Source organism: Oncorhynchus mykiss, chromosome 4, assembly GCF_057628025.1.
Source record: "Oncorhynchus mykiss isolate SJ-2025 chromosome 4, ASM5762802v1, whole genome shotgun sequence".
Lineage (NCBI taxonomy): Eukaryota > Metazoa > Chordata > Actinopteri > Salmoniformes > Salmonidae > Oncorhynchus > Oncorhynchus mykiss.
The window spans coordinates 32,309,022-32,336,699 of NC_143025.1; the positions used below are offsets into that span (position 1 = coordinate 32,309,022).

At 40.5% G+C, this 27,678-nt stretch overlaps 1 protein-coding gene across 1 annotated transcript in view; it reads right to left on the reverse strand.

Annotated features, from left to right (window-relative positions):
* The window catches only part of LOC110521699 (BMP/retinoic acid-inducible neural-specific protein 3-like), a 67,320-nt gene extending 39,955 nt beyond the window's left edge, over nt 1–27,365 (reverse strand). Inside the window, exon 1 of the mRNA XM_021599482.3 lies at nt 26,621–27,365. The gene's annotated coding sequence lies outside the window, so the exon portion shown is untranslated. The remainder of the gene's footprint in view (nt 1–26,620) is intronic.
* Nucleotides 27,366–27,678: the final 313 nt, after the last annotated feature.

Below are 27,678 nucleotides of genomic sequence, written 5' to 3' on the forward strand. Positions count from 1 at the left end.
ACTTTAGCTAGATATGACAATCGGTTTGTATTGCTATTACTTTATGCATTAGGATTATGATTTGTTGTTTAGATAGCATGTCTAAACAAAAGACTCCACTTCACCAGATGATTACATGACCCATCAAGTTAGCCAGGTCTATCTGACGGCTATCTATTGTATAATAATGCCAAAATATTTGTATCTGGAATTTCTCTTTCAGCATCAGTAGGACACTCCTTCACCAGTCACACAAGGAAAATGGTCTAATGCCTCCAGTCAAAAAGAGAGCTGGCCCAAGCAGGCACAGGTTACACCTGAAGCATGAGGACTTGCAGCAAGTTGTGAACTTCATCAACAACTATGCAAAGGATAATGCAATGGTATTACGAGGATGCCACCCAGGACACAAACACTTGATGGAAAGCTGCCACCATCCCATATGAGAAAAGCAGCGGTGTGGCATCTCTACAAGGAATCGATGACAAAACTTGGTATGTAAAGCATAAACACATTTTGGTTATTTAATTTACCTCCAACATGAGTGGCGCTCCTTTTATTGATCTCACATCATTTTTTTTGTAATTTTCTGTTTTACAACTTTGATGCTCTGGAGCCTGGTGTCATTGTCGACAAGGAGCATTTGGACTCAAGTCGGAACCAGGTTTCAGCTGCTGCGCAACACTGAAATCCTTTCTCCCAAAGATGGTCTTTCTGTACAAGCATCACCTGGACTGGACACAGCTAGACAAATATCTTTGAGAAGATCAGGGAATTTTGTGACGAAGAGGCTATGGACGTCACATGCCCTGCAGCAAAGTCAAGGGCAGGACAGAAACAGGCTCTCCGATTATATATTATCTTGTTTATGCGTGGTTTGGACGGACCAGTTCATTACCGGGGGTGAGTTCCCAGTCATCAGCACTCTCTTCAGTACCTCTATTCAAATGACTCTCTCCTAACACACAACATATGTTGCTGCTATTTTTTTTATTCTGCTGCTCAGCCGTTTGACCCCTGATTGTATGCTCTTGTACATACTGTATATTATTTTCTTCATATTGGCACTCTGTTTTTTGATATTGGTACTATGCAAGTAATCATTTCACTATACCGTTTAAACTTTCTGTAGAGACCCATCCACTTAGCAAGATGTGGCTGGAGGTTATAGCATTTATTTCACATGACCCATCAATCAAGTGTGTCTGGGTAAGCATCATCTAATATTTATATCATATTTTTATCTGGATATTTTGTTTACCTGGAACGTTTTCTTATTTTAGGCTACTACGTTTACCACTTTTAGTCTTAATCTTTACTATACTACTCACTGTTTAGCACAAAACAGCCTACCTAGCTGACCGCCAGGTCGCAGTTGTAAATGAGAACTTGTTCTCAACTAGCCTACCTGGTGAAATAAAGGTGAAATAAAAAAATGATTAAATAAACATGACCTCACATGTGAATCCTTAAAGAGATGGGTGGGGTTGGCTTAAGAGGGTGTGAACAATGCTGAATGGGTGTAGACAAAGAAGAGCTCTCCAGGAGGTACCAAAATATTCAAAGGCCATTTTCTCAAAACTGAGGTTACTTTAAACTATCAACTTTCAAAGCAGAATTACTTTCCCATTGTTCCTCAAATGCAGTGTATGATATACCATTTTGTATTTATGTTTCTCTGCTTTTATCCAATGTAAAAAACACAATCTCAAATGTTTCTACATAAGACCGAATCAAGATGGTCGGTCACGTATGGAAAAGAAAAAACAAAGCAAACAAAATAAAAAAAAACATTCTGCAGTCCATTAATCAGTTGGTGTGTGTGTGTGTGTGTGTGTGTGTGTGTGCGCCGCTGCGGGGTTGAAGCTTTGAACCCATAGGCTTGCCTCTCTCATCCCTTCCAGGCTTTTTGGAGGGAGGGTGGGTAAATGAGCCTGTCATAGTGGATGTAAGCCATGTCCCCAAGCACTCTGGCAGCTTTCATGGCTGGGATAAGTTATTTTCTCTTCGGGTGCACAACTTCAGGATAGTCCTTGTTCCTCTCAAGTTCTTGGCTCTTTCCAGAACAGCTACCTTGTCCTTGAACCTGAGCACGATCGGCCTGGGCCGGTCACCTGGGCCAGTGGTGGGTTTTCCCAATCTTGTGGGAGTGCTCCACCTCAATCTTCCTGTGGTCCATCTTCAGTTTCTCCAAGATCATTTCCCTCACGTTGTCTTCAAATTTGGTCCAGGTTTCAATTTCGTCCAAAACAATGTTTTTCCACATTTAATTGTCCCTTGAGTCTGATTTCTCTGTCATTGTTATCATGGATTCACATAAAGAACTTATGTCCTCCCTGAGTGACTTACAGATTGCTGTCATCTTGCCGTTTTCCTGCTGACACTAAATCGAGTTGACCCCAGGAGAACTGCAAACTGTTCTTCGGGTCCTGGACCTCTCTGGTCATGTAATCTATAATTTTATTAGATGACTCCACCAGTATTTGGACAAAACACTTGAAGCTATTTTCTTGTTTTAACAACTGCTTGTAGAACTATTTTTGTTTATTTAAAAGATCCTTCAACTGTGAGAGAGAGACACCACTGTCCTTTACCATGGTATTTGTCATGGTAAAAATGTAAGCTATGCTGTTACTCCTCACAGTTCCAGACAGGGCAAGTAGCAAGAAACAGCAGGGATATAGACAGTCACAAGTCCGAGACAAGCTGCGTTCAAGCCCTCAAGGAAACCCCGCCAGCTTGATAGCCTAGCTGCCACTGTAAGCTGCCTATCTGCTATGGCAAGCAGCTGGCATATGGCAGTGGTTCCAGCAACTGATGCCAACCATGTTGCAGGATCCAAACTCAAAAGGTAACTAGTTACCAAACCTTTTCAATAAAACACTTTTTCAGAGACTTTCAAAACAACAAACAGCTCTCCCTCGTTCTGCATTCAATAGGAAGTGAGATTGTTGATCACATTCTTTATATTATGTAGATACTAGGCCTGCAAGAATACTCCCTGTTTGGGATGTCATAATGCCTGGAGAAGTATTTATCCAAGGAACAACATCGGTATAGCAATCTACTGCTCTGCACAGCGTGACTGCAATGTAGGTGACCTGGAACACCACCATATATATATAGAAACATCAAGGATTGTCGTAGCCGAGGCTGTGGCTGTGGCGTGAAAGGCAGTTTAATTATTACCAGCCGTAAGAGAGAGAACAAAGGCCCTGGTGGCTCCACTGAAATATTATTATACAGCCACTCAAATATTATTATACAGCACACAACGTGGGCCAGCTATTAACCCAGGGCTGTTTGTAGCCACCGCACAAAGGCCAGAGATGGGTGTATGTTTGTTAGGCAATGTATGTGTGAAGTGTTCTGGATGATAAGAATGCAAATGATTAGGGTGTCCAATCAAAAACGCATCTTTTGACCAATGGGTAAAATAATAAATATGTTAATTGTGTAGATAGTCCTCTGAGAAAACAAATGGTCCAACGTCATGTCTCTATCATAATCCGTTCAAAACGTATTGTAGTTATTAACCCTTGTAGGATGGTAAAAAATTAGGGCAACTAAATCAATGGCCAGAGAAAAAAAAGTGGTTAAAAATCTGGAAAATAGCTTGCGTCTGCTAGACTGCATGCTGTGCGAGAATTAAGAATACCTCACAGGCTTATCATTGAACTCATCATCTCTCTTCTCAAATCCGGAGGACATAAAACAGAGGTAAGATAGATTTCGATTTTGAGATATGACATGTAAATGTGAAGTTCCTGTTATTTTTCGAAGACTTCGAAACACAAACCAGCTTATCTGTGAAATGTCAATAGAACACTGAGCAAGATTTTTATTTATTTTCAAAGCATTTTCCATTTAATTCAACTCGTGTCAGGTTTATTTAGTTATTTGCAAAAACAACTTGAAGTCAACGACTTAAAATTCTCAAAAAGTTATACGAGAACTTATTATCAGATGTATTATCTTATGGAATCCAACTTTTGGGATATAATGTGAATGATCTGTGGCAGACTGGCTCGATTTGGTCTTACGTAGCAAAATTTGAAATTGTGTTTTTTTTTTGCATTGGCTAAAAGTAGAGACTCAGAGCTAGAAAAGGGTATATCATACACTACAGTTGAGGAACAATGGGAAAGTAATTCTTTGAATGTTGATAAACTTGTAACCTCACTTTTGAGAAAATTTAATATTTTGGTACACCTACTGGAGAGCTCTTTGTCTACACCGATTCAGCATCTTCACACCCTCTTAAGCTTTAGACCCACCCATCTCTTTAAGGATTCACATGAGGCCATATACTAAACAACCAAAGATTTCAAGGCTAAAGGCTGGTTTATACTACAAGTGTGTTTGTAAATTCAATATGGAATGCCAGAGTGTGCTCTGGGTGTTCATAAAGATGTCAGATTGTCCATTTGTAAATTGTGTGAGTGTTCAGAGCCCACACCGGATGCTCTGGCCGAGGAGTAGGGTTGATCCGAGCGTTCTAACCTAACAACTGCAGTCAAGCACCCAAGCTAACTGGCTAATGTTGGCTAGCTTGCTAAGTACTTAGAGACACAAATGAGAGAAATGCTCACTCTGACCATTTTACTCAGAATAGCAGAACTTGTTAGGCTGTTTTTATGTTATCCGGAGTGTTGGTGACTGGAACTGTGCTGCTGGCAACAATTTAATTATGCTTTTTTGCTAATGTTTACTGACACCGGCCACATTCAACGGGTGTTGAGCGTTCGTAAATTGGTCAGTTATTCTGCACTCTGGCACACTCAGACAAGAGTGCTTTGAAATCGGAGTAGATCGACGTAGGTGGTAAATTCACTCTGGCTATCGACAGTTGTCACAGTAACATCATGAACATTCTATTGAAATGGTTACTTGCATAGTGGAGTCTTTTGTTTAGACATGTAGCTAGCTAGGTAAACAATTAACCATAATCCCAACTCATAATGTTACTACCCTGCATGAATCTGCAGGTAGCCAACCAGGTTCAATGTTAGCAATGCAAATGAGGAGATAGGAATAATATTACCACACAGATCATACACATAACGTTAGCTAGCGAGCCAGCAAGCTAACGTTAGCTAGCTAGCTAATAGTAAACTAACTTCAAATGAAAACAACTTTGACAAAATTAGAAATGTGTCAAATCAAAAAATTTAGCTAGCTAGACTATCTTACCAGTGTACATGGATGGACGCTTCTCCCTCTTTGTCATGGATGCCATGCTTGCCCTTTGTTTGAAAATGTAACAGTAGTCTGGAGACAGCTGTTCTATACAACAGCCTTGCGTGCATTTTCTTTCCAAATCTGTCTGCATATTTTCAATCAAACACCAGCATTTTCTCCATCTCCTTAGCTATCATAATCTAAATCCACTGATTTCAAAACTCGGTCCACCAGAAAGTGCTGTCTTTTTCCATGGCTAGACCAACTAGGCTCGTAATTTAACAATTTTATTAGTATTTACAGATGGCATAAACATTTCATGAAAATTCACATGTTCCAAAAGGCATTTCTGTCTAAAAACATATCTATATATTTTGTAAGTTTGTTCAAATAGCTCTCCTGTGAAGTAATGACACGTGACATACAGCTAGTTTCCTGAAACGAGTCACATACAGTACCAGTCAAAAGTTTGGACACACCTACTCATTCAACGAGTAGGTGTTTCCAAAATCAAATTAGCATAATACAAACATTCCCATCAAAATCAGTCTGTTTAATCTAGAGATATCTAGAGCTACAGCGATGTTTGTCAGACCATGAGACATCCTGAAAATCGTCCTTTTAATTGTTTTATTTCAACTTTATTTAACCAGGTAGGCAAGTTGAGAACAAGTTCTCATTTACAATTGCGACCTGGCCAAGATAAAGCAAAGCAGTTCGACATACAACAACACAGAGTTACACATGGAGTAAAACAAACGTACAGTCAATAATACAGTAGAAAAATAAGTCTATATACAATGTGGGCAAATGAGGTGAGATAAGGGAGGTAAGGCAAAAAAAAGACCATGGTGGCGAAATAAATATAATATAGCACTAGAATGGTAGATTTGCAGTGGAAGAATGTGCAAGGTAGAGATATAAATAATGGGGTGCAAAGGAGCAAAATAAATAAATACAGTAGGGTATAGGTAGTTGTTTGGGCTAAATTATAGATGGGCTATGTACAGCTGGTGCTTAAAGCTAGTGAGGGAGATAAGTGTTTCCAGTTTCAGAGATTTTTGTAGTTCGTTCCAATCATTGGCAGGAGAGGCGGCCAAAGGAAGAATTGGTTTTGGGGGTGACCAAAAGCGCTTGCTACAGGTGGGTGCTGCTACGGTGACCAGCGAGCTGAGATAAAGGGGGACTTTACCTAGCAGGATGTTGTAGATGACCTGAAGCCAGTGGGTTTGGCGACAGGTATTTTTTTTTTTAAATGTTTACCCCTTTTTCTCCCCAATTTCGTGGTATCCAATTGTTGTAGTAGCTACTATCTTGTCTCATCGCTACAACTCCCGTACGGGCTCGGGAGAGACGAAGGTTGAAAGTCATGCGTCCTCCGATACACAACCCAACCAAGCCGCACTGCTTCTTAACACAGCGCGAATCCCAGCCGGAAGCCAGCCACACCAATGCGTCAGAGGAAACACCGTGCACCTGGCCACCTTGGTTAGCGCACACTGCGCCCAGCCCGCCACAGGAGTCGCTGGTGCGCGATGAGACAAGGACATCCCTACCGACCAAGCCCTCCCTAACCCGGACGACGCTAGGCCAATTGTGCTCCGCCCCACGGACCTCCCGGTCGCGGCCGGTTACGACAGAGCCTGGGCGCGAACCCAGGGACTCTGATGGCACAGCTGGCGCTGCAGTACAGCGCCCTTAACCACTGCGCCACCCGGGAGGCCCCGACGAGCATTTTCTATGAAAATGTCTGTAGTAGCCGAACTGTTTGGCCTACAATATGGCCAATTAAAATGACCATTCTAAGGAAAGACTCTCATGAACACGGTACTGCCGATCTGTCAACCTCTGTAGCATCCAAACACTTTGGGCTTCACACTAATATGACCCTTCTATGGAAAGGTGAGACTCTCATGAACATGCCAGTTGTTTTGCTTTAGGATAACAAAGCTGAGTTAGAGAAAACATTTAAAAAGTCCATATACAGTATATTGTGAGTCGCCCATTCATTAGAAACTTTTTTTATATGATTTTTAGGCCATATCACCCAACCCTAGTTACACTGACTGAATAGACCAGCAATCAGCACAGAAGTACAGATTTTAATATAAAATATATTAATATACATTTTTTATGTTTTGAGTTTGATTAGGTTTTATTATGTTCAGTTTTAGACACAACAGGACAACATTATTACAATATATTGAAACTATAATAAACTGCGATTGTCTTCATTCTCATTGTTCATTCAGCAGATTGGACTAGTAGCTAGTGCTGAAAGCCTTGAAAAGGGGCCAGGGATGGTTGGTTCTATAGCTCTGTGACCCATTTAGATGTCCCACAGAGGATTGCCCTAAATCCATGCTAAATAATCATATTGATTATTAATAATGCCATTCATTCACGTAATCTCTACTCCGTTCTCACAGAACATTTCTCAGAGCTCATGTTTTATATAATTCCTTTTTGCACGCTCGAGAGTCTTTACAGTCACCTGTTATATACCTAGGTATAAAAGTTAAATTGTTATGAACACACCCTTCTGTCTGTCTCCAACGGTTTGAACAGCATGCTAGCCTGTCCACTTTGTTCAGATGTTTATATGAAGTGGCCCAACTTATTTCTCAGAACGAGAATGAGTTGCCAAATCCTCATATAATTTTTTTTTTTTATGGTCTTTGCACATTTAACAAACACAGACTATACAGCTAGTATAACAGTCTGTGGCTTAAATTCTGCTAGTGGTACATGGTACCGCAATGCTGTGCTCAACAGAAACTGATCATTAATTTTCCAGAATCAATGTTAATTGATACTCCCGTTTCAGTAGGGTCTGCTCTTCACACAATGTCGGTTCTCCTCTATTACAGTAAAATAACATCTCAATGTGTTTTTGTGTCCATATGAGCTGTTGGACCAAATCTCAAATGCAAATAGTGAGTTGAAAGAGAGAAAGAAGAGACATTTAATTTGAGTTATTCTGAGTGGCAGGAGGAGGAACTTGGTGTGTGAGTCTAAATGGGAGGGTGCACAGTCACAACAAAAGGAGTGAAGGAGATGAGACCAAAAGACAACATGAGAACAAACGGCCATAAACTAAAACTAAAAAAAAACTTGATTCTTGCAATACAGGCATTTGGAATATTGTGTTTTAAACATACAATCGAATGTACATAATTAATTTGATATATCGCCCAGCCCTAAGTGTGACATTACTATGCAACTACTACTACAGCTACTTCTAAAGATCTAAAGGTCTGTCTCGATTGCACCGGTCTTTTTGAGTGACACATCCAGAGACTGTTTAACCTACAGTGTCAGACCTACCGCAGTGTTTAGACAGTCTCTTCACTCTCCCTCTCGGCTCAGAGGAGATACTGTACTGTTGTATGCTTGATGAGGTTTGGGAACTCCCCAACCTAATCTGTCTAAAGCATTCCACCAGTCCCATTCAGAGGAGAGAGAGGGATCGGGGGGGGGGGGGGGGGGGGGTGTAAGTAAGTGAGTGAGTGAGTGAGAAAAGAGAGTGTAGTGTTTCTCAGAACATCTGTTCAGCCACTATACCCATTAGGACACCGGAGCCATAGAGATGATGCGCCTTCGCTGGCACTGCAACTATGCTAATGTGGGGATGGCCCTCACTTCGTGATTTCTCCCAACTTTGAATACACTTGAAGGCAGAGGGAGTGAGGGAAGGAGGGAGAGAGGAGGAGGGGAGGAAGTAACTGGTCCACTTTGAAACTTGTCTGCGAGCCATCCCCAAAAGCATCTTCAAAGTGTGGAAGCATGAAGTGATAAACTTTACAATCTCCCCTTGGGTGCTGACTAAAAAAGGTTTTTGGCCCTAATTAACCCACATACAGTATTGCCCCTCCTACGGGTATGACTGTCAACAATGGCTTTCATACAGGCGCTGGGGGGACGCAAAGCCTTTGTGAAATAATAATATGTCTGCAGATCTACAGCTCCTCTCCTATTCGGATGTCTTACACATCAACACCCAAAGAAAAGCTGCTATGTTATGCAAAGGAATAGTAAGAGGTGTGGGCGAGATTTGGTTGGGGGGGGGGCACCCCAACTCGCGGGAAAAATGTTTTAGTGTCCCCCATTTGGCAGCTAAGAACCTGATGTTGCTGTTTGTTTAATGATATTTCCACAATATGAGGTTGAAATAACACTCAGAAATGGTGAAAAAGTTAATACCATTTTTGTGTACGAGCAGTTTGAAAAGAAATCCTGGAATTTCTGCCTTTGGCCGACATCATGATGTCACAATGTAATCTGATTATAATAGTAGAAGGGGGTGGGCTCTAGACTGTCTTTTCAGCCATTCGAGGCTGTGTATGTAAATATCTTTGACCAGACATTTCAAGACCCAAAAGAGGCAAATATTTTCATTAAATGAACACAGTGATTTATTATATATGCACTATGATCATACTATGGATCATTTAGCTATTTGTTTTGGATTTTTAGGATATGTGTGTGACCCATTTCAGGAAATTATGCGAATACAGTGGGGCAAAAAAGTATTTAGTCAGTCACCAATTGTGCAAGTTCTCCCACTTAAAAAGATGAGAGAGGCCTGTAATTTTCATCATAGGTACACTTCAACTATGACAGAGAAAATGAGAAAAAAAGTCCAGAAAATCACATAGTAGGATTTTTTATGAATTTATTATTTACCTACGATGAAAATTACAGGCCTCTCTCATCTTTTTAAGTGGGAGAACTTGCTCAATTGGTTGCTGACTACATACTTTTTTGCCCCACTGTATGTTGCGGGTCACTAATTCAATTATTAAAAATTAATTTAAAATTATTAAAATTACAAGCCAAGTTGATTTAGCCAGAGAAAAAATTAGCAACCTTCCCGCTAGCCATGATTGGCTGAGATAATGAGTGGGCTGGACATGCCGAGGGATGAGTTTGGATTGGTCTGCCATATAGCGCACTTCTGTCTATTTGAGCTGGTCATTATGTCCAGGTAATCCTTCCTAACGCGGCTTTTATATATAATGTATTGCGTAGTAAAATTGCATAAGTGATGCTCTCCACTTTCTGGAGGGCCGAGTTTTGAAATCAGTGGAATTTGAGTATGATAGCTAAGGAGATGGAAAAAACACCTGTTTCCGGATTACATCTTCAAACTAAGGGAAACCATGGCATCCGACAAGAGACACGTCCATCCATGATGTATACGGGTAAGATAGTCTATCTAGCTACATTTTCAGATATTACACGTTCCTAATTGACAGAAAGTGGTTTCATTTCAAGTTAGTGTATTATTAGATAGCTAATGTTAGCTGGCGGGCTTGCTAGCTAACGTAAAGTGTGTGATCTTATTATTCATATTGCAGAGCCATTTGGTTGACTAGTTTAGCCTAATGTTAGCTAGCCTTCATTGTTTACCTAGCTAGCTAGCATAATTAAATTGTTGCCAGCAGCACAGTTAGTCTCCAACGCTCTATATAACATTAAAACAGCCTATGCAGCTCTGCTAAGGCGAGGAAAATGGTCAGAGTGGGGTGTTCTGTCATTTGTGTCTGGAAGAAGCTAGCACGCTAGCCAATGTTTGCCAGTTAGCTTGGGTGCTTGTCTGCCGTTGTGAGGTCAGAATGTTCGGATCAACTCTACTCCTCAGCCAGAGCATCCAGTGTACACTCTGAACGCTCCGAGAGTGAAATGCTCTGAATATACGAATGGACAATCTGACAGCATAGTTGCAGTCACCAACGCTCTGGATAACATAACAGCCTAACCAGCTCTGCTAGATATAGTAATGTTCAGTGAGCTGTTCTCTCACTTGTTTCTGGAAGTAGCTAGCAAGTTAGCTTGGGTGATTGACTGCTGTTAGTACAGAATGCTCAGATCAACCCTTAAAGAGATGGGTGGGGATAAAGCTTTAGGATCGGCCCCATTTTTAAAGTTTTCGCCTAAAATGACATACCCAAATCTAACTGCCTGTAGCTCAGGCCCTGAAGCAAGGATATGCATATCCTTGGTACCATTTGAAAGGAAACACTTTGACCTTTGTGGAAATTGAAAGGAATGTAAGAGAATATAACACAATAGATCTCGTAAAAGATAATAGAAAATTTGTATTTATTTTATTTTTTTTGTATTTTTCTTGTAACATCATCTTTGAAATGCAAGAGAAAGGCCATTATTCCAGGCCAGGTGCAATTTATATTTTGGCCACTAGATGGCAGTCGTGTATGTGCAAAGTTTTAGACTGATCCAAATGAACCATTGCATTTTTGTATCAAGACTGCCCAATTGTGCCTAATTTGTTTATTAATAACTTTTCATGTTCAAAATTGTGCACTCTCCTTAAACAATAGCATGGTTTTATTTCACTGTAATAGCTACTGTAAATTGGACAGTGCAGTTAGATTAACAAGAATGTAAGCTTTCTGCCAATATCCGATATGTCTATGTCCTGGGAAATGTTCTTGTTACTTACAACCTCATGCTAATCACACTAGCCTACGTTAGCTCAACCATCCCGCGGACAGGATACCGTGAACAATGCTGAATGGATGTAGACAAAGAAGGGCTCTACAGTAGTAGTATTAAAAAATCAAAGGACATTTTCTCAAGTGAGTTTACAAGTTTATCAACTTTCAAAATTACTTTCCCATTGTTCCTGAACTGTAATGTATGATATGCCATTTTCTAGCTCGGAGTCTGTATTTTCATCCAATGTAAAAAAACACAATTTCATATGTTGCTACATGAGACTGTATTGAGCTGGTAGATTGCTAGCATGCTAACTAAGATTTTGAAAGTCCAATCAAAGCTACTGTAGATTTGTTATTTTACCTCATATTACCTGTGGCCAATGACCTTGAGCCTTCATGGATAGGCACTTCTAATGTAACTCTATGGCAGCACCCAAGGGGCTTGAATTTTCTAGCTCTACTTGTAGATTTCGCGGTGATGTAGTGTCCCCATGAGTGACAGAACACTGAGCCAATCACAGCGCAACTAGAGAACATTACCATTACACATTCTGCTGGCTGCCCCACCACCACATAAAGCACTGAGCTAGGCTGAAACACCTGCATTTTGGAGATACCTAATTCAAGAAAACAGAAAAGAGACCAAGTTTGTATGAATCTAGTATTTCTCTCATTGATCAAATCCCAAACCTCAGCCTGGTCTGCATGATCTGCTTTGCAATTGTTCCTCAAAGTCTCACAAATGACACAGCGAGTGGCACAGTGGTCTAAGGCACTGCATTTCAGTGCAAGAGGTGTCACTGCAGTCCCTGGTTCGAATCCTGGCTGCATCACATCTGACTGTGATTGGAGGTCCCATAGGGTGGTGCACAATTGGCCCAGCGTTGTCTGGGTTTGGCCGTGGTAGGCCGTCATTGTAAATAAGAATTTGTTCTAAATTGACTTGCCAAGTTAAATACAATAAAAAAATGTCTCTGGGTTTAGAAACTCTATGATTTGGTAAAGTGGATGATAGCAGTGATTGTGAGGGACCATATACATTTGACAGTCACAGGACAGAACTTCAAATATGGCACGTCAAGGGAACTTTACAGTTCAAATGGGTTAAATAGAATAGTATCTGGGCACTGACTATAGGTCTATAGCCTAATATATTATTAACTCCTGCAGAATTGCTATAAAATGTACATTTTGACTTGGGAACAGGAGTGGAGAAACATGATTTCTTTCTTTTAGCATCTTGAGAGAATGTGAATGTGCAGTTAGAACTTTTTACAGTCCCTATCTTTATTAGCATCATAAAAGCTGATAGTATTTTAACGACCACATAAAATATGCATCCAAGCAGAACTGAAATCTCATCAGAAATATGTTGGGTAGTCTCAGCTTTTAATTTCCTTAAAACTGATCAAAATTATTTTAAAAAATGTAAGCAGAGATGAAAGAGAAAAGTTACCAAAGTCAACTAGATTGAAGCATTCATTCTATTGATTTATGACATTATCCTGGTGAACAAGGGTTTATTTAGCCTTCTAGAGGCCTAGGACGACAAGTAATGACAGAAGAGAAGCTGCATGTATCTAATTATAGACTACAAAATAAGTTAACTAACAAATAGCCTACCAAAATGTCAGAAATTATAAGCAGAAACATATCTAAATTAGACATTAAAAAATTGGGTAAAATAAATTGAGTAAAATAAAGTGCATCTTCTGTTTTTGCGGGTTAGGGTTGGCCACAGATTTTGCAGGCCACAGATTTTCACTTTATCACATAGTCAGGCGGTCGCGGATGAGCTATTAGCAATTGCGGGTGAGTGCGGGTGAATAAACCCGTGCGTTACTACTACGTGCAGCGTATAGGATGAGGCGGTTCTGGGTGTGGGAGAGCATCAAAGAGAAGGTTTCCCATTGAAAGCATTTCAAAACCAATATTAAAAAGCAGAGATTCAGTTGTGGTGTTAGAAACAGTGGCAGACAGTGTCAGGTGGTGGAAGACAGAATGAAATATCCTTTCTAATATGGCTGTCACTTTGAGTAATGGACTGTTTGAGTATAGACTGATGCTTTAGGGGACGATAGATGACTGCCTGGCCAGCGGTCTAATACAGTATGAAATCAGAGCGCCATGTAGGCTAGTGGATGCTATTACATGTAAGCTAACATGGACTACAGCTTGTTATTTACTGCTTTGAAGGAATAATTCATTAACTGAACAAACATGTGAAGCTACATTATGTTGGTCAGTGCTTTAGCTTGTATGTTACACATCACATGACTGATTTATCTTTCTGTTTGAAACATTAGGCACAACTCACTGGAAAAGGAAAAACCTGAGTGCTGTTAAAATATGCTTTTTCCCAGTTCTTGCAGCCCCGAATCAATTAGAAATGAGCAATTGGCTCAACCCGAGATATAATGCAGAAGTGTGTGTGTGGGGGCTTAAAGATTTCAATTGAATCTAATCAATTAGTGGAGTGAGTGAGTGAGTGAGTGAGTGAGTGAGTGAGTGAGTGAGTGAGTGAGTGAGTGAGTGAGTGAGTGAGTGAGTGAGTGAGTAAGTGTTCTGCTGAAGGGTTCATTGAAGTAGAGTACTTTTCCATTCTACGTTGAATAAAAAACACAAAATCGATGTAAAACCACAAAAATACCACTTGAATAGTCAATTCTGGAAAGGAATGATAAAAAAACAGTCTTGATTATGGCTATTCAGCTTGTAAAGTTCTCACTTGATTTACCTGCATATCACTGGGAGGCTGGGAGCAGAGCGGGCAAATGCTTCTATAAATCTCAGTAAAGCACACATAGGCCTCTTCTGAAAACGAGAGACAGTGGCCGGGTACAAGCAGGCCCAAAAGGTCCCTCCTAAATGAAGAGCATTAGTTCTGCTGAGTGAATAGTCGTATATATAAAAGTAAAAACTGGGCTAACAGCTATTCCCTTTTAGATACTTGATATGGTGGCAGGTGAAAGACTTGACCAAGTTTGTGTGTCTGTGTGTGTGTATAAAATGAGATATCACTCATTAGGAACACCTTCCTAATATTGAGATGCACCACCCAGCCCTCTTGCCCTCAGAACAGCCTCAATGTGTCAGGGCATGGACTACAAGGTGTCGAAAGCGTTCCACAGGGATGCTGGCCCATGTTGACTCCAATACTTCCCACAGTTGTGTCAAATTGGCTGGAAGTCCTTTGGGTGGTTGGCCATTCTTGATACACATGGGAAACTGTTGAGTTTGAAAAACCCAGCAGCATTGCAGTTCTTCACAAAAACCAGTGCGCCTGGCACCTACTACCATACCTCATTCAAAGGCACTTAAATATTTTGTCTTGCCCATTCACCCTCTGAATGGCACAAACAATACATCTTTCAATTATCTCAAGGCTTAAAAAATCCTTCTTTAACCTGTCACCTCCCCTTCATTTACAAGGATTGAAGTGGATTTAACAAGTGACATCAATAAGGGATCATAACTTTCAACTGGATTCACCTGGTCAGTCTATGTCATGGAAGGCTTAATATTTTGTGTACTCAGTGTGTGTGTGTGTGTGTATTCTACTGAAAGGTTTATTGAGGTAGAGCGCTTTTCCTTTCCACATTGAATAAAAAACAACACCAAATTGATTTAAAACCACATAAAAAGCCCACTTGAATAGGCAGTTATGGGATACATTAGATTTTCTTTAGAGGGTAGATCACCTTTAAAAATTGCAGATAGATTGTGGCATCCATTAATGTAATTGTCTGCATAATTTCCAATCACCCATATATTTTGTAGGGAAATAGAGTACCAGTCAAAAGTTTGGACACACCTACTCATTCAATGGTTTTTATTTATACGTATTTACTATTTTCTACATTGCGGATTAATAGTGAAGACATCAAAACTATTAAATAACACGGTGGGAACCACACATGCAGAGATCTTCTACTATTAAGGCCTGATTCACGCAGTCTCCTCTGAACAGTTGATGTTGAGATTTGTGAAGCATTTATTTGCAATATCTGAGGCTGGTAACTCTAATGAACTTATCCTCTGTAGCAGAGGTAACTCTGGGTCTTCCTTTCCTGTGGTGGTCCTCATGAGAGCCAGTGTCATCATAGCGTTTTTTGTGACTGCACTTGAAGACACTTCCAAAGTTCTTGACATTTTTCACATTGGAAAACATTCATGTCTTAAGGTAATGTTGGACTGTCGTTTCTCTTTGCTTATTTGAGCGGTTCTTGCCATAATATGGACTTGGTCTTTTACCAAATAGGGCTATCTTCTGTATACCAACCCTGTCTCAACACAACTGATTGGCTCAAATGAAGAAGGAAATAAATTCCACAAATTAGGCACACCTGTTAATTTAAATGCATTCCAGGTGGCTGGAGAGAATGCCAAGAGTGTGCAAAGCCATCATCAAGGCAAAGGGTGGCTACTTTGATGAATCTAAAATATATATATAACACTTTTTGGTTACTACACGATTCCATATGTTTTATTTAATTTTGAAGTCTTCACTATTATTAAACAAATGTGAAAAATAGTAAAAATAAAGAAAGACCATGAGTAAGTGTGTTGTAATCCAGAGAAGAAAACATGAATCATCAGTGTACACCTTTGTTTTTAAGCCCTGGATTTCTAGGCCCTTGATATTATTGTTGGATCTGATTTTAATAGATAACATTTTGATAATTAATACATATGCCAATAGTGGATAGCCTGGTTTTACTACTCTTGACAGTTTAATACTTTCTGAGAAGTAGCCATTATTTACTATTTTACACCGAGGGTTACAATCTTAATTGTGGCTATCCAGCTCGTAAGTGCTCAATTGGTTGCATATCACTGGGAGGCTGGGAGAAGAGTGGGCAAAAGTGTCTATAAATCTCAGTAAAGCACACAGGCCTCTTCTGAAAACGAGAGCCAGTGGCCGGGTACAAGCAGGCCCAAAAGGTTCCTCCTAAATAAAAGCATTATTTCTGCTAAGTGAATAGCTGTAAAAATAACCTATGAAACTGGGCTAATAGGTATTCTCTTTACAGTACTTGGTATGGTGGAGGGCGACAGACTTGGGCTACTGTATGTGTGTGTGGTTCGAATCCCCTAGCCAACTAGGTATAAAATCTGTCAATGTGTCCTTGAGCAATGCACTTAACCCTAGTTGCTCTGAATAAGAGAGTCCGCTAATTGAAATCAGCCAAGACCTTATAGACCTCAGCCAAGACCTGGTTCATCCTTGGGAGCAATTTCCAAACGCCATGTTCATTTGTACAAACAATAGTACACAAATATATACACCATGCGACCACGCAGTCGTTATACCGCTCAGGAAGGAGACACGTTCGGTCTCCTAGAGAGGAATGTACTTTGCTGCGAAAAGTGCAAATCAATTCCAGAACAACAGCAAAGGACCTTGTGAAGATGCTGGAGGAAACAGATACAAAAGTATCTATATCCACAGTAAAATGAGTCCTATATCGGCAGAACCTGAAAGGCTGCTCAGCAAGGAAGAAGCCACTGCTCCAAAACCGCCATAAAAAAGCCAGACTACAGTTTGCAACTGCACATGGTGACAAAGATTGTTATTTTTGGAGAAATGTCCTCTGGTCTGATGAAACAAAAATAGAACTGTTTGGCCATCGTAGAACTGATATTGTAGAACTGATAACCATCGTTATGTTTGGAGGAAAAAGGGGGAGGCTGGCAACCATCCCAACCGTGAAGCACGGGGGTGGCAGCATCATGTTGTGAGGGTGCTTTGCTGCAAGAGGGACTGGTGTACTTCACAAAATAGATGGCATCATGAGAAAAGACAGTTATGTGGATATATTGAAGCAACATCAAGATATCAGTCAGGAAGTTGAAGCTTGGTTGCAAATGGGTCTTCCAAACGGACAATGACCCCAAGCATACTTTCAAAGTTGTGGCAAAATGGCTTAAGGACAACACAGTCAAGGTATTGGAGTGGCCATCACAAAGCCCTGACCTCAATCCCATAGAAAATGTGTAGGCAGAACTTAAAAAGCATGTGCGAGCAAGGAGGCCTAAAAACCTGACTCAGTTACATCAGCTCTGTCAGGAAGAATGGGCCAAAAGTCACCCAACTTATTGTGGAAAGCTTGTGGAAGGCTACCCTAAATGTTTGACCCTAGTTCAACAATTTAAAGGCAATGCTATGAAATACTAATTGAGTGCATGTAAACTTCTGACCCACTGGGAATGTGATGAAAGAAATAAAAGCTGAAATAAATCATTCTCTCTACTCTTATCCTGACATTTCACATTCTTAAAATAAAGTAGTGATCCTAACTGACCTAAAACAGGGATTTTTTTACTTGGATTAAATGTCAGGAATTGTGAAAAACTGAGTTTAAATGTAGTTGGCTAAGGTGTATATAAACTGTAAATGTAAAATGAGAAGGTCAGAGAGGGAGAATAACATATTTGGGGATTGACCAGTAACGACAGCATTTACAAGAACACATGCTACCTTTCTTTTTCACCCGTTTCTAATATAATTTTGTTTGTTTTATTGAGGTAAGGTTTGTGACTGTACATTTCCCATCATTGCCTGGAATCATATATTTTTTCAATTACCAAACATTCTTGGAGGCATCTTTCTTTTAATGCCCTAATCAGTCAATCTCTCTGTGTCCTGCTCTCCTCTCCTTTACTATCCTCTCTTCTTTCCTACCTTCTCTCCGCACTTCACATTTTCTATATCTTTCCTATTGTCTTCTTTTCTCTCTGTTGTCCTCTCTCTCCGTCAGGCTCGGATACGAGTTAGGGCCGCTACGCCACTGATCCACCAGTTTGCTCATTATAATAAAATAATGGGCCGTGGGTATACACCACAAAGCCAAGCGTCGGGGAGTAACCGATTTATATGCAATCCGTGACAAGTTAACGGATTATAAAAAACTGTAACCCTTTTCCAGCAAAAAGATTGTACTCAGATTACAGATACTTTCAAATAAAATGATTACTTCTAGGATTACTTTTCAATTCAGAAATGATGTTAATGAAAAAACTGTCACAACATTGTTTTCTCAATGACATTCAAATCAGCATTGAAAAAGGCGTAGGTTTACGTTTTTTCTACCAGAGTGAGTCTGACCACATGTCAAAGACGACTGAAATCAAATGTGTTTGATGAATGGCAGGAAAAGAGCAGGATAGGTTTTGTAGGCTACAGTACAAGCTACTGTATGTATTCCAATGGTGTGACTGCTGTCGACATTCAAAGATTATCCAACTTGAAGAAACGCTTGGACGTAAGGACGACAGCAGTGGTGTAGCCTACAAGTGATACAGATATCACTTACTATTGTTGTCTAAATCAAATAAAATTGTATTGGTCACATACACATATTTAGCTGATTTTATTGCAGGTGTAGCGACATGCTTGTGTTCCTAGCTCCAACAGTGCAGTAGTATCTAAAAAACAATTCACAACAATACACACACATCAAAAGTAAAATAATTGAATTAAGAAATATATCAATATTAGATCGAGCAATGTCGGAGTGGCATTTAATAAATACAGTGGAATAGAATACGGTATATACATACGAGATGAGTAATGCAGTATGCAAACATTATTAAAAAATGACTAATGTTCCATTATTATACTGGCAAGTGATTCCAAGTCTATGTATATAGGACAGCAGCCTCTAAGGTGCATGATTGCGTAACAGGGTGGAAGCCGGCTAGTGATGGCTATTTAACAGTCTGATGGCCTTAAGATAACTGTTTTCAGTCTCTCGGTCCCAGCTTTGATGCACCTGTACTGACCTCACCTTCTGGATGATAACAGGGTGAACAAGCCGTGGCTCAGATTGTTATTGTCCTTGGATAATCTTTTTGGCATTCCTGTGACATTAGGTGCTGTAGTTGTCCTGGAGGGCAGGTGTGCTCCCTCTGCTGTTTCCTGATGTCCACAATCAGATTGATCTACATAGCGCATTGATGTGAATCACACTGCTGCTCTCTCATTTGGCTATTTTGGCCTTATGGATTGTGGTTGTTGTGGATGTCTTTCACAAATGTTTATGTGTATTTTAACCCTATATATATGGTTGAATTTAAAGAAGTTTAAGCTGCCTATCAATAATTTTTTCAGCCAGTGAAAAATGAGCTCTTGCAACAGCTGCATAGGGCGGATTCGTGCCTATGGAATAAAAGTTTGAGGAAGTTCCTCCCATCTAAACTCATCCGTTGTATTGTGCTCCATACTGTCAAAAGCAAGTTTAATTTAAGAAGAGCATGAGTAGGGCTTTTAGTGCTCAATCTAATTCGTGCTGATAAAAAAGTGTTTCAATAGGCCAAACGGACACATGCTCAAACTCGCCCACTTTGATAGACTTCAACAGCTCCAAATGATTGAAATATCAAACAAAAACGTAAACAATATGCCTATAACAAATGCAGCACATGGCATACATTTTGCACATGCAAATAACACTTTTCGGAAGGGCTTAAAGCATGACATTCCATGAGAGCAGCATTTATTTTTCATCTTGAAGCAATGAGCCCAATCAGTCCTCTATGACAAAATAAACAACAGAGTAGGCTAATAAATCCTTCGTTTTTGGGATATGCTCATGTAAAACAATTTGTCTGATCGATATTTCCAAATTATATTCTTGAAGATCAATGGGTATTCAATTAAATGGAATGACTGACAATCTGACAGATTTAGTAGTAGAAAGCAAATGGGTTTGAAGAAGCCTATACATAACCAACCCATAAAGTAAAATGCAAATCCATTTATGGCCAGCTATGCATTGATTTATCCTGCAATAGATATTATTGAATTGGTAATATAAATGTGTCTTCTGATGCCTCTTAAGAGAAATCAAAAAAATAAATCAGACTACGTTACTGAGTTTGTTTAATCCAAAAGTTACGTTACTGATTACAATTAGTAACTGTAACAGATTACATTTAGAAAGTAACCTACCCAACCCTGACAAAACCCCATGTTCTTGCCAAAACCTGCCTGCCTGCTGCCTGTTTGTCCACCGTTTCTTCCTGTATCTCTCTCTTTAAGTCTCTTTGATTCTCTCTTTCTTCTCCTGTCTCCATCTTCTCTTTTTTTTTTATCTCCACTGTGGATATTTGATGTGATAAAATTGATTCAGCCGTGTTTCACGTGTGATTCATTAATTAATTTGTGTGCTTGTTAGCAGCAGGCCTTAAAGAAATCAAATCAAATGTATTTACAGTATATAGCCCTTCTTACATCAGCTGATATATCAAAGTGCTGTACAGAAAATAAGATGTGGGTTCTTTAAGGAAGACACACCCTTGAAGCATCACACGGTCATTTGAACACGGTGGCATCTCACATGTCTCATCTGATCTATGAAAATATCTCAGGAGCAGATGAACAGGCCATTGAGAAATCCGCATCAGTTATTGATGTCTTGTGTGTGTGTGTGTGTGTGTGTGTGCGTGCGTGTCTGTGCAAATCTGTGTACGGGTTTGTGGGATTACGTGTGTGTTTGCCAGTGTTTGTGTGAGCTTTATTATGCTCTCACCAATCTGCATTGCTTCTATTATAGGCCTCTAAATAGCGAGGAGACGGTCAGACAGTGGCTTGCGAAAGTATTCACCCTCTTGGCATTTTTCCAATTTTGTTGCCTAACAACCTGGAATTAAAATTTATTTTTTGGGGAGGGGGTTGAATCATTTGATTTGCACAACACGCCTACCACTTTGAAGATGCAAAATATTGTTTTATTGTGAAACAAACAAGAAATAGGACAAAAACTGAACTTAAGCGTGCATAACTATTCACCCCCCCCCCCCCAAAATCAATATTTTGTAGAGCAACCTTTTTCAGCAATTACAGCTGCAAGTTTCATGAGGTATGTCACTGAGATTTTTGCCCATTCTTCAAGGCAAAACTTCTCCAGCTCCTTCAAGTTGGATAGGTTCCTGATGGTATACAGCAATCTGTAAGTCATACCACAGATTCTTAATTGAATTGAGGTCTGGGCTTTGACGAGGCCATTCCAAGACATTTAAATGTTTCCCCTTAAACCACTCGAGTGTTGCTTTAGCAGTATGCTTAGGGTCATTTTCCTGCTGGAAGGTGAACCTCCGTCCCAGTCTCAAATCTCTGGAAGACTGAAACAGGTTTCTCTCAAGAATATCCCTGTATCTAGCGTCATCCATCATTCCTTCAATTCTGACCAGTTTCACAGTCCCTGCCGATGAAAAACATCCCCACAGCAAGATGCTACCACCAACATGCTTCACTGTAGGGATGGTGTTCTCGGGGTGATGAGAGGTGTTGGGTTTACGCCAGACATAGTGTATTCCTTGATGGCCAAAAAGCTCAATTTTAGTCTCATCTGACCAGAGTACCTTCTTTTATATGTTTGGGCAGTCTCCCACATGCCTTTTGTAGAACACCAAATGTGTTTGCTTTTTTTTCCTTTAAGCAATGGCTTTTTTTCTGGCCACTCTTCTGTAAATCCCAGCTCTGTGGAGTGTATGGCTTAAAGTAGTCCTATGGACAGATATGCCGATCTCCGCTGTAGAGCTTTGCAGCTCCTTCAGGGTTAGATATGAATACCCTCCTTGCCTGGTCCGTGAGTTTTGGTGAGTGGCTCTCTCTTGGCGGGTTTGTTGTGGTGCCATATTCTTAAAAAATTTTCAGATATTGTTTTATAATCCAACGATTTTATTTAACTAGGCAAGTCAGTTAAGACCAAATTCTTATTTACAATGACGGCCTACCCCGGCCAAACCCGGATGACGCTGGGCCAATTGTGCGCCGCCCTATGGGACTCCCAATCACGGCCGGATATGATGCAGTCTGGATTTTAGTACCCCGATCTGTACTTCTCCACAACTTTGTCCCTGACCTGTTTGAGAGCTGCTTGGTCTTCATGGTGCCGCTTGCTTGGTGGTGCCCCTTGCTTAGTGGTGTTGCAGACTCTGGGGCCTTTCAGAACAGGTGTATATATACTGAGATCATGTGACACTTAATGTCCACCTGTGTGCAATCTAACTAATTATGTGACTTCGGAAGGTAATTGGTTGCACCAGATCTTATTTCGGGGCTTCATAGGAAATGGGGTGAATACAGTTGAAGAAGTCGGAAGTTAACATACACTTAGGTTGGAGTCATTAAAACTTGTTTTTCAACCACTCCACAAATTTCTTGTTAACAAACTATAGTTTTGGCAACTCAGTTAGGACATCGACTGTGTGCATGACAAGTAATTTGTCCAATAATTGTTTACAGACAGATTATTTCACTTATAATTCTTTGTATCACAATTCCAGTGGGTCAGAAGTTTACATTCCCTAAATTGGCTGTACATTTAAACAGCTTGGAAAATTCCAGAAAATGATGTAATGGCTTTAGAAGCTTGTAATAGGCTAATTGACAACATTTGAGTCAATTGGAGGTGTACCTGTGGATGTATTTCAAGGCCTACCTTCACACCCAGTGCTTCTTTGCTTGAAATTGTGGGAAAATCAAAGGAAATCAGCCAAGACCTCAGAAAAAAACATTGTAGCCCTCCACAAGCCTGGTTCATCCTTGAGAGCAATTTCCAAACCCTTGAAGGTACCACGTTCATCTGTACAAACAATAGTACGCAAGTATAAACACCATGGGACCACACAGCTGTCATACCACTCAGGAAGGAGATGCGTTCTGTCTCTTAGAGATGAAAGCCAGACTAAGTTTTTGCAACTCACATGGGGGACAAAAATCATACTTTTTGGAGAAATGTCCTCTGGTCTGATGAAACAAAAACAGAACTGTTTGGCCATAATGACCATCGTTATGTTTGGAGGAAAAAGGGGGAGGCTTGCAAGCCAAAGAACACCATCCCAACCGTGAAGCACGGGAGAGGCAGCATCATGTTTTGGGGGGTGCTTTGCTGCAGGAGGGACTGGTACACTACACAAAATAGATGGCATCACGAAGAGGGAAAATTATGTGGATATTTTGAAGCAACATCTCAAAACATCAGTCAGGAAGTTAAAGCTTGGTTGCAAATGGGTCTTCCATATGAACAATGACCGCAAGCATACTTCCAAAGTTGTGGCAAAATGGCTTAAGGACAACAAAGTCAAGGTATTGGAGTGGTCATCAAAGCCCTGACCTCAACACTATAGAACATTTGTGGGCAGAACTTAAAAAGCATGTGCAAGCAATGAGGCCTACAAACCTGACTCAGTTACACCAGCTCTGTCAGGAGGAATGGGACAAATTTCACCTAACTTATTGTGGGAAGCTTGTGGAAGGCTACCCGAAACGTTTGACCCAAGGTAAGCAATTTAAAGGCAATGCTACCAAATACTAATTGAGTGCAGGTAAACTTCTGACCCACAGGGAATGTGATGAAAGAAATAAAAGCTATAATAAATCACTCTACTATCATCCTGACAATTCACATCCTTAAAATAAAGTGGTTATCCTAACTGACCTAAGACAGGGAATTTTTACTATGATTTAATGTCAAGAATTGAGAAAAACTGAGTTTAAATGTATTTGGCTAAGGTGTATGTAAACTTCTGACTTCAACTGTACATCCATTTCAAATGTTGATATTTGGTTGTGTTGACAACCAAACACAAATCAATATCACTAAATATTATTGCATTTGAGATGAGCCAGAGGTTGAATTGAAACAATAGCTGTTGATTTTGCTAATGCTATACTGAACAAAAACATAAATTAAAAACATGAACATGCAACTATTTAAAAGATTTTACTTAGTTACAGTTCATATAAGGAAATCAGCCAATTTAATTAAATTCAGGAGGCCCTGATCTATGGATTTCACATGGCTGTGCAGGGGTGCAGCCATAGATGAGCCTGTGAGGTTATAGGCTCAACCACTTGGGAAACACTAGGAAGCCAGGCCCAGCCAATCAGAATGAGTTTTTTTTGCACAAAAGGGCTTTATTACAGACAGACATACTCCTCAGCACCCTCCCTCAGATGATCCCCCAGGTGAAGAAGCTGGATGTCGAGGTCCTGGGCTGGCGTGGTTTCACCACATGCATGCACTACTCTTCTGTTTTTTTTTCTCATTTCACTTCACCAATTTCGACTATTTTGAGTATGTCCATTACATGAAATCCCACCCAAAAAATACATTTAAATTACAGGTTGTAATGCAACAAAATAGGAAAAACACCAAGGGGGATGAATACTTTTGCAAGGCACTGTATATAATGTTCACGGGGTTCAGCTGGGCCACCAAGCTCTCTCACTATACACCACAGGACATGAATGCAGCATTCAGCTCTTAAGTCTGGCCGTGGCAATGGACTCACTCTTTATACAGTCTCTGGAGATAAATTACCCCATGGCCTCCACAAAGGAACAAGAGATTGAACCCTTTATGGAGCTGGGCCTCCACCAATTTTATGGAGAAGTTACATGAACACATATTCATACGCAGTCACACACACAAACACTTTAACGTGGTACATCCTGAAGATGGTTTATAGAGCCCATTCTCTTGCAGGTCACATACTGTACATACAGAGGCTTTAGCACTCAGTGCTAAAAATCCTCCAATGATTTGACTCTGGGGCTCTCTGAGCTAACAGCTAATGTGAGAGACTCATAGACTATGACAGTACTGACTCCCTCCAATTGTAGTGATAAACCAAAGCTGACATAAGTTCACCCAATGGAGCCTTAACCAGAGACATCACTACATCTCCATTATATAGATCTATCTCTACAATATGTTCAGATATGACTCATGTATTAACCAAGTTCACTCATCACTTTCATAGACTCTCCATAGGCAAAGATACACCATTTAATTTCTTTGAAACAAGATTCGTCGACCATTGTCTGTTTGACAACTGCCAGATGAGTGAATGTCTATTATTTTGGTATATTTACCAAACATTGATTTATGTTACGTCAAGTCAGGATTAGCGCAAGCTAGATATGCAATAGTATAAAGTATTTGGTATGCAGTATTTAGTATAATTATCTGAAAGGGATCAAATTGACTATATAAACCATTTCAATACATCGAAATACTCTAAATCCACAATGACCACAATATCCCCTATTCAAGAGCAGCACACATGTATAATGTTATGTCATTGTGCTTTACTGGGTTCATTCAATTTATCAATGCCAAGTTATTATATTTTGATTTAGGAGCTACATTTACAGTGGTGTTTGTGGATTGAGGGTGCTTGGCTTTCATGACATTCAAAGCCATGGGAATCAATGCAGGTTTTGAAAAGCTTGAGGGTGAAGTGTATAATTATGAAATCAGAGGGAAAATTGTTTGTGGATGTCTGGAAGCTGCTGGTTCTGCCTGACTGACTGGCTAGCACATGGCAGACTTGCTCACACACCACATCAGTGTTAGAGATCTGATCCCCAGCTCTGCTTTGCTCTGCTCTGCAAACAAGCCAATACACCCTCGGGGATATAGACTTGGTGCCAGGGAGGGAATGATAAAAGAGAAGGTGGGGGGGGGGGGGGTGGGGGTGAATCAGTGTGCATGCATGTAAAGGTGCATACCAATGTTGTGTATGTCCGCGTGTGTGCAAGGAGACAGATGGTGTGTGAGTAGAACCATCTCTAGCCACCTCGTTATGTCAGTGAGTGACATAACAAGATAAAAACTTTTGAAATGGCACGTTGTGTATTCTGCTATGCTATCTCTCAACGGTAAGTTTATTTTTATTAATGTTTTAGTGGGTGGCCAACTATCGCCACCGGGGCCCTAAGTGCAGTACGTAGTCTGGCTATAGGCAGAGGTGGCACTGTTTGTGTGTGTGTGTGTGTGTGTGTGTAAGAGAGAGGACATCATGCTATTTTCAAGGTTTGGCTACCTCTGGAATTCAGTTATAGGTCTAACCAATCTGTCCCTACATTGCGTGACAGTGTTCATGCAATTTTAGGAAAATGCAAACCATTACGTAACAAAAAACTAAGCTCTTTCCAGGCTTACTAACAATAGGTATTGTGAAAGATGGATATCTCAACTCACCGCGATTCAGAACAGCAGACAAAGTTAAACTCAGCGTCTCCCATTATCTTGCTGAATCAGCGGATATGCCCATAGAACTGCCAAAACGTTCATCGGTGCGAATGAGTTATGAATTGGACGAGATCCACAACACTCCACAACATCCGATGAGCAATAGAAGGAAAACGATTCGACAAGTCGGGCTGCGCTGCGCCTTAGCAATCCTTCCTATCGCTCCGGCCCACTGAGGAAGTTTGGTAGAAAAAAGCTTTTCATAGAGGTACGATTATCCGGGAATACTTTAACCTTCCTGGAAGCAGAGTTTTTGACATTTCCGGGGATAATTACTAAATTAAAGTATCCACGGAGAGAGCGGGCGCAATTCCGCTTGGTGAGGGAATGCGTGCGCGCCTCGGGTTGGAAACACCAGTGGGCGACTGGCAGGAAGGCAACTACGGAGGAATGCAGGTGGGTATTGCTTCACCGGATGTTTAAGTATCTCTGGCCAGTGGTTAAATATTATTTTATAAAGTCCACGCCAGCACCGGGCTCTGCTTGACCCGCCTACTCCGCAGCGCTGTCAGAGAAAGGGAGAGCCAAATTGCAATAGGTGAAACAGCAGACACGGTCTTTTTTAGCTCTCCTCTCTCCCTTTTACCCCCTTTCTCACCCAGTCACATGTTTAAAACACAAGTAACCCTCTGTAATAGCTACGAAAGGAGGATATACTTAAGACCGTCACCGTTGACGTGGCGCGAATGGTAACAAGCGCTTTGGAGACAGCGGCTCCCTTATCACAGTGAAATAGCCTACAGCTATGGATTCCTATATGTATTGTCTGAGGATATTTAAGTCTTTATTTTCTCATGACGTTTTAAATCTATTATTAATTTTACTGATGTGATCTCTTTCAGGAGGGGCAAATGAATAGGCGACATTTGAGGAATTAATCGAATGTATCTCACCAAAATAAATACCTGTAGGCTAAAGCACACTGTCTGTGAGCCAGCGGTTAGTTTAGTCTTCATACCTGTCTTACTGTCATACTTAGCTCTATCTGTCTGAGCAGGGTATGGGAA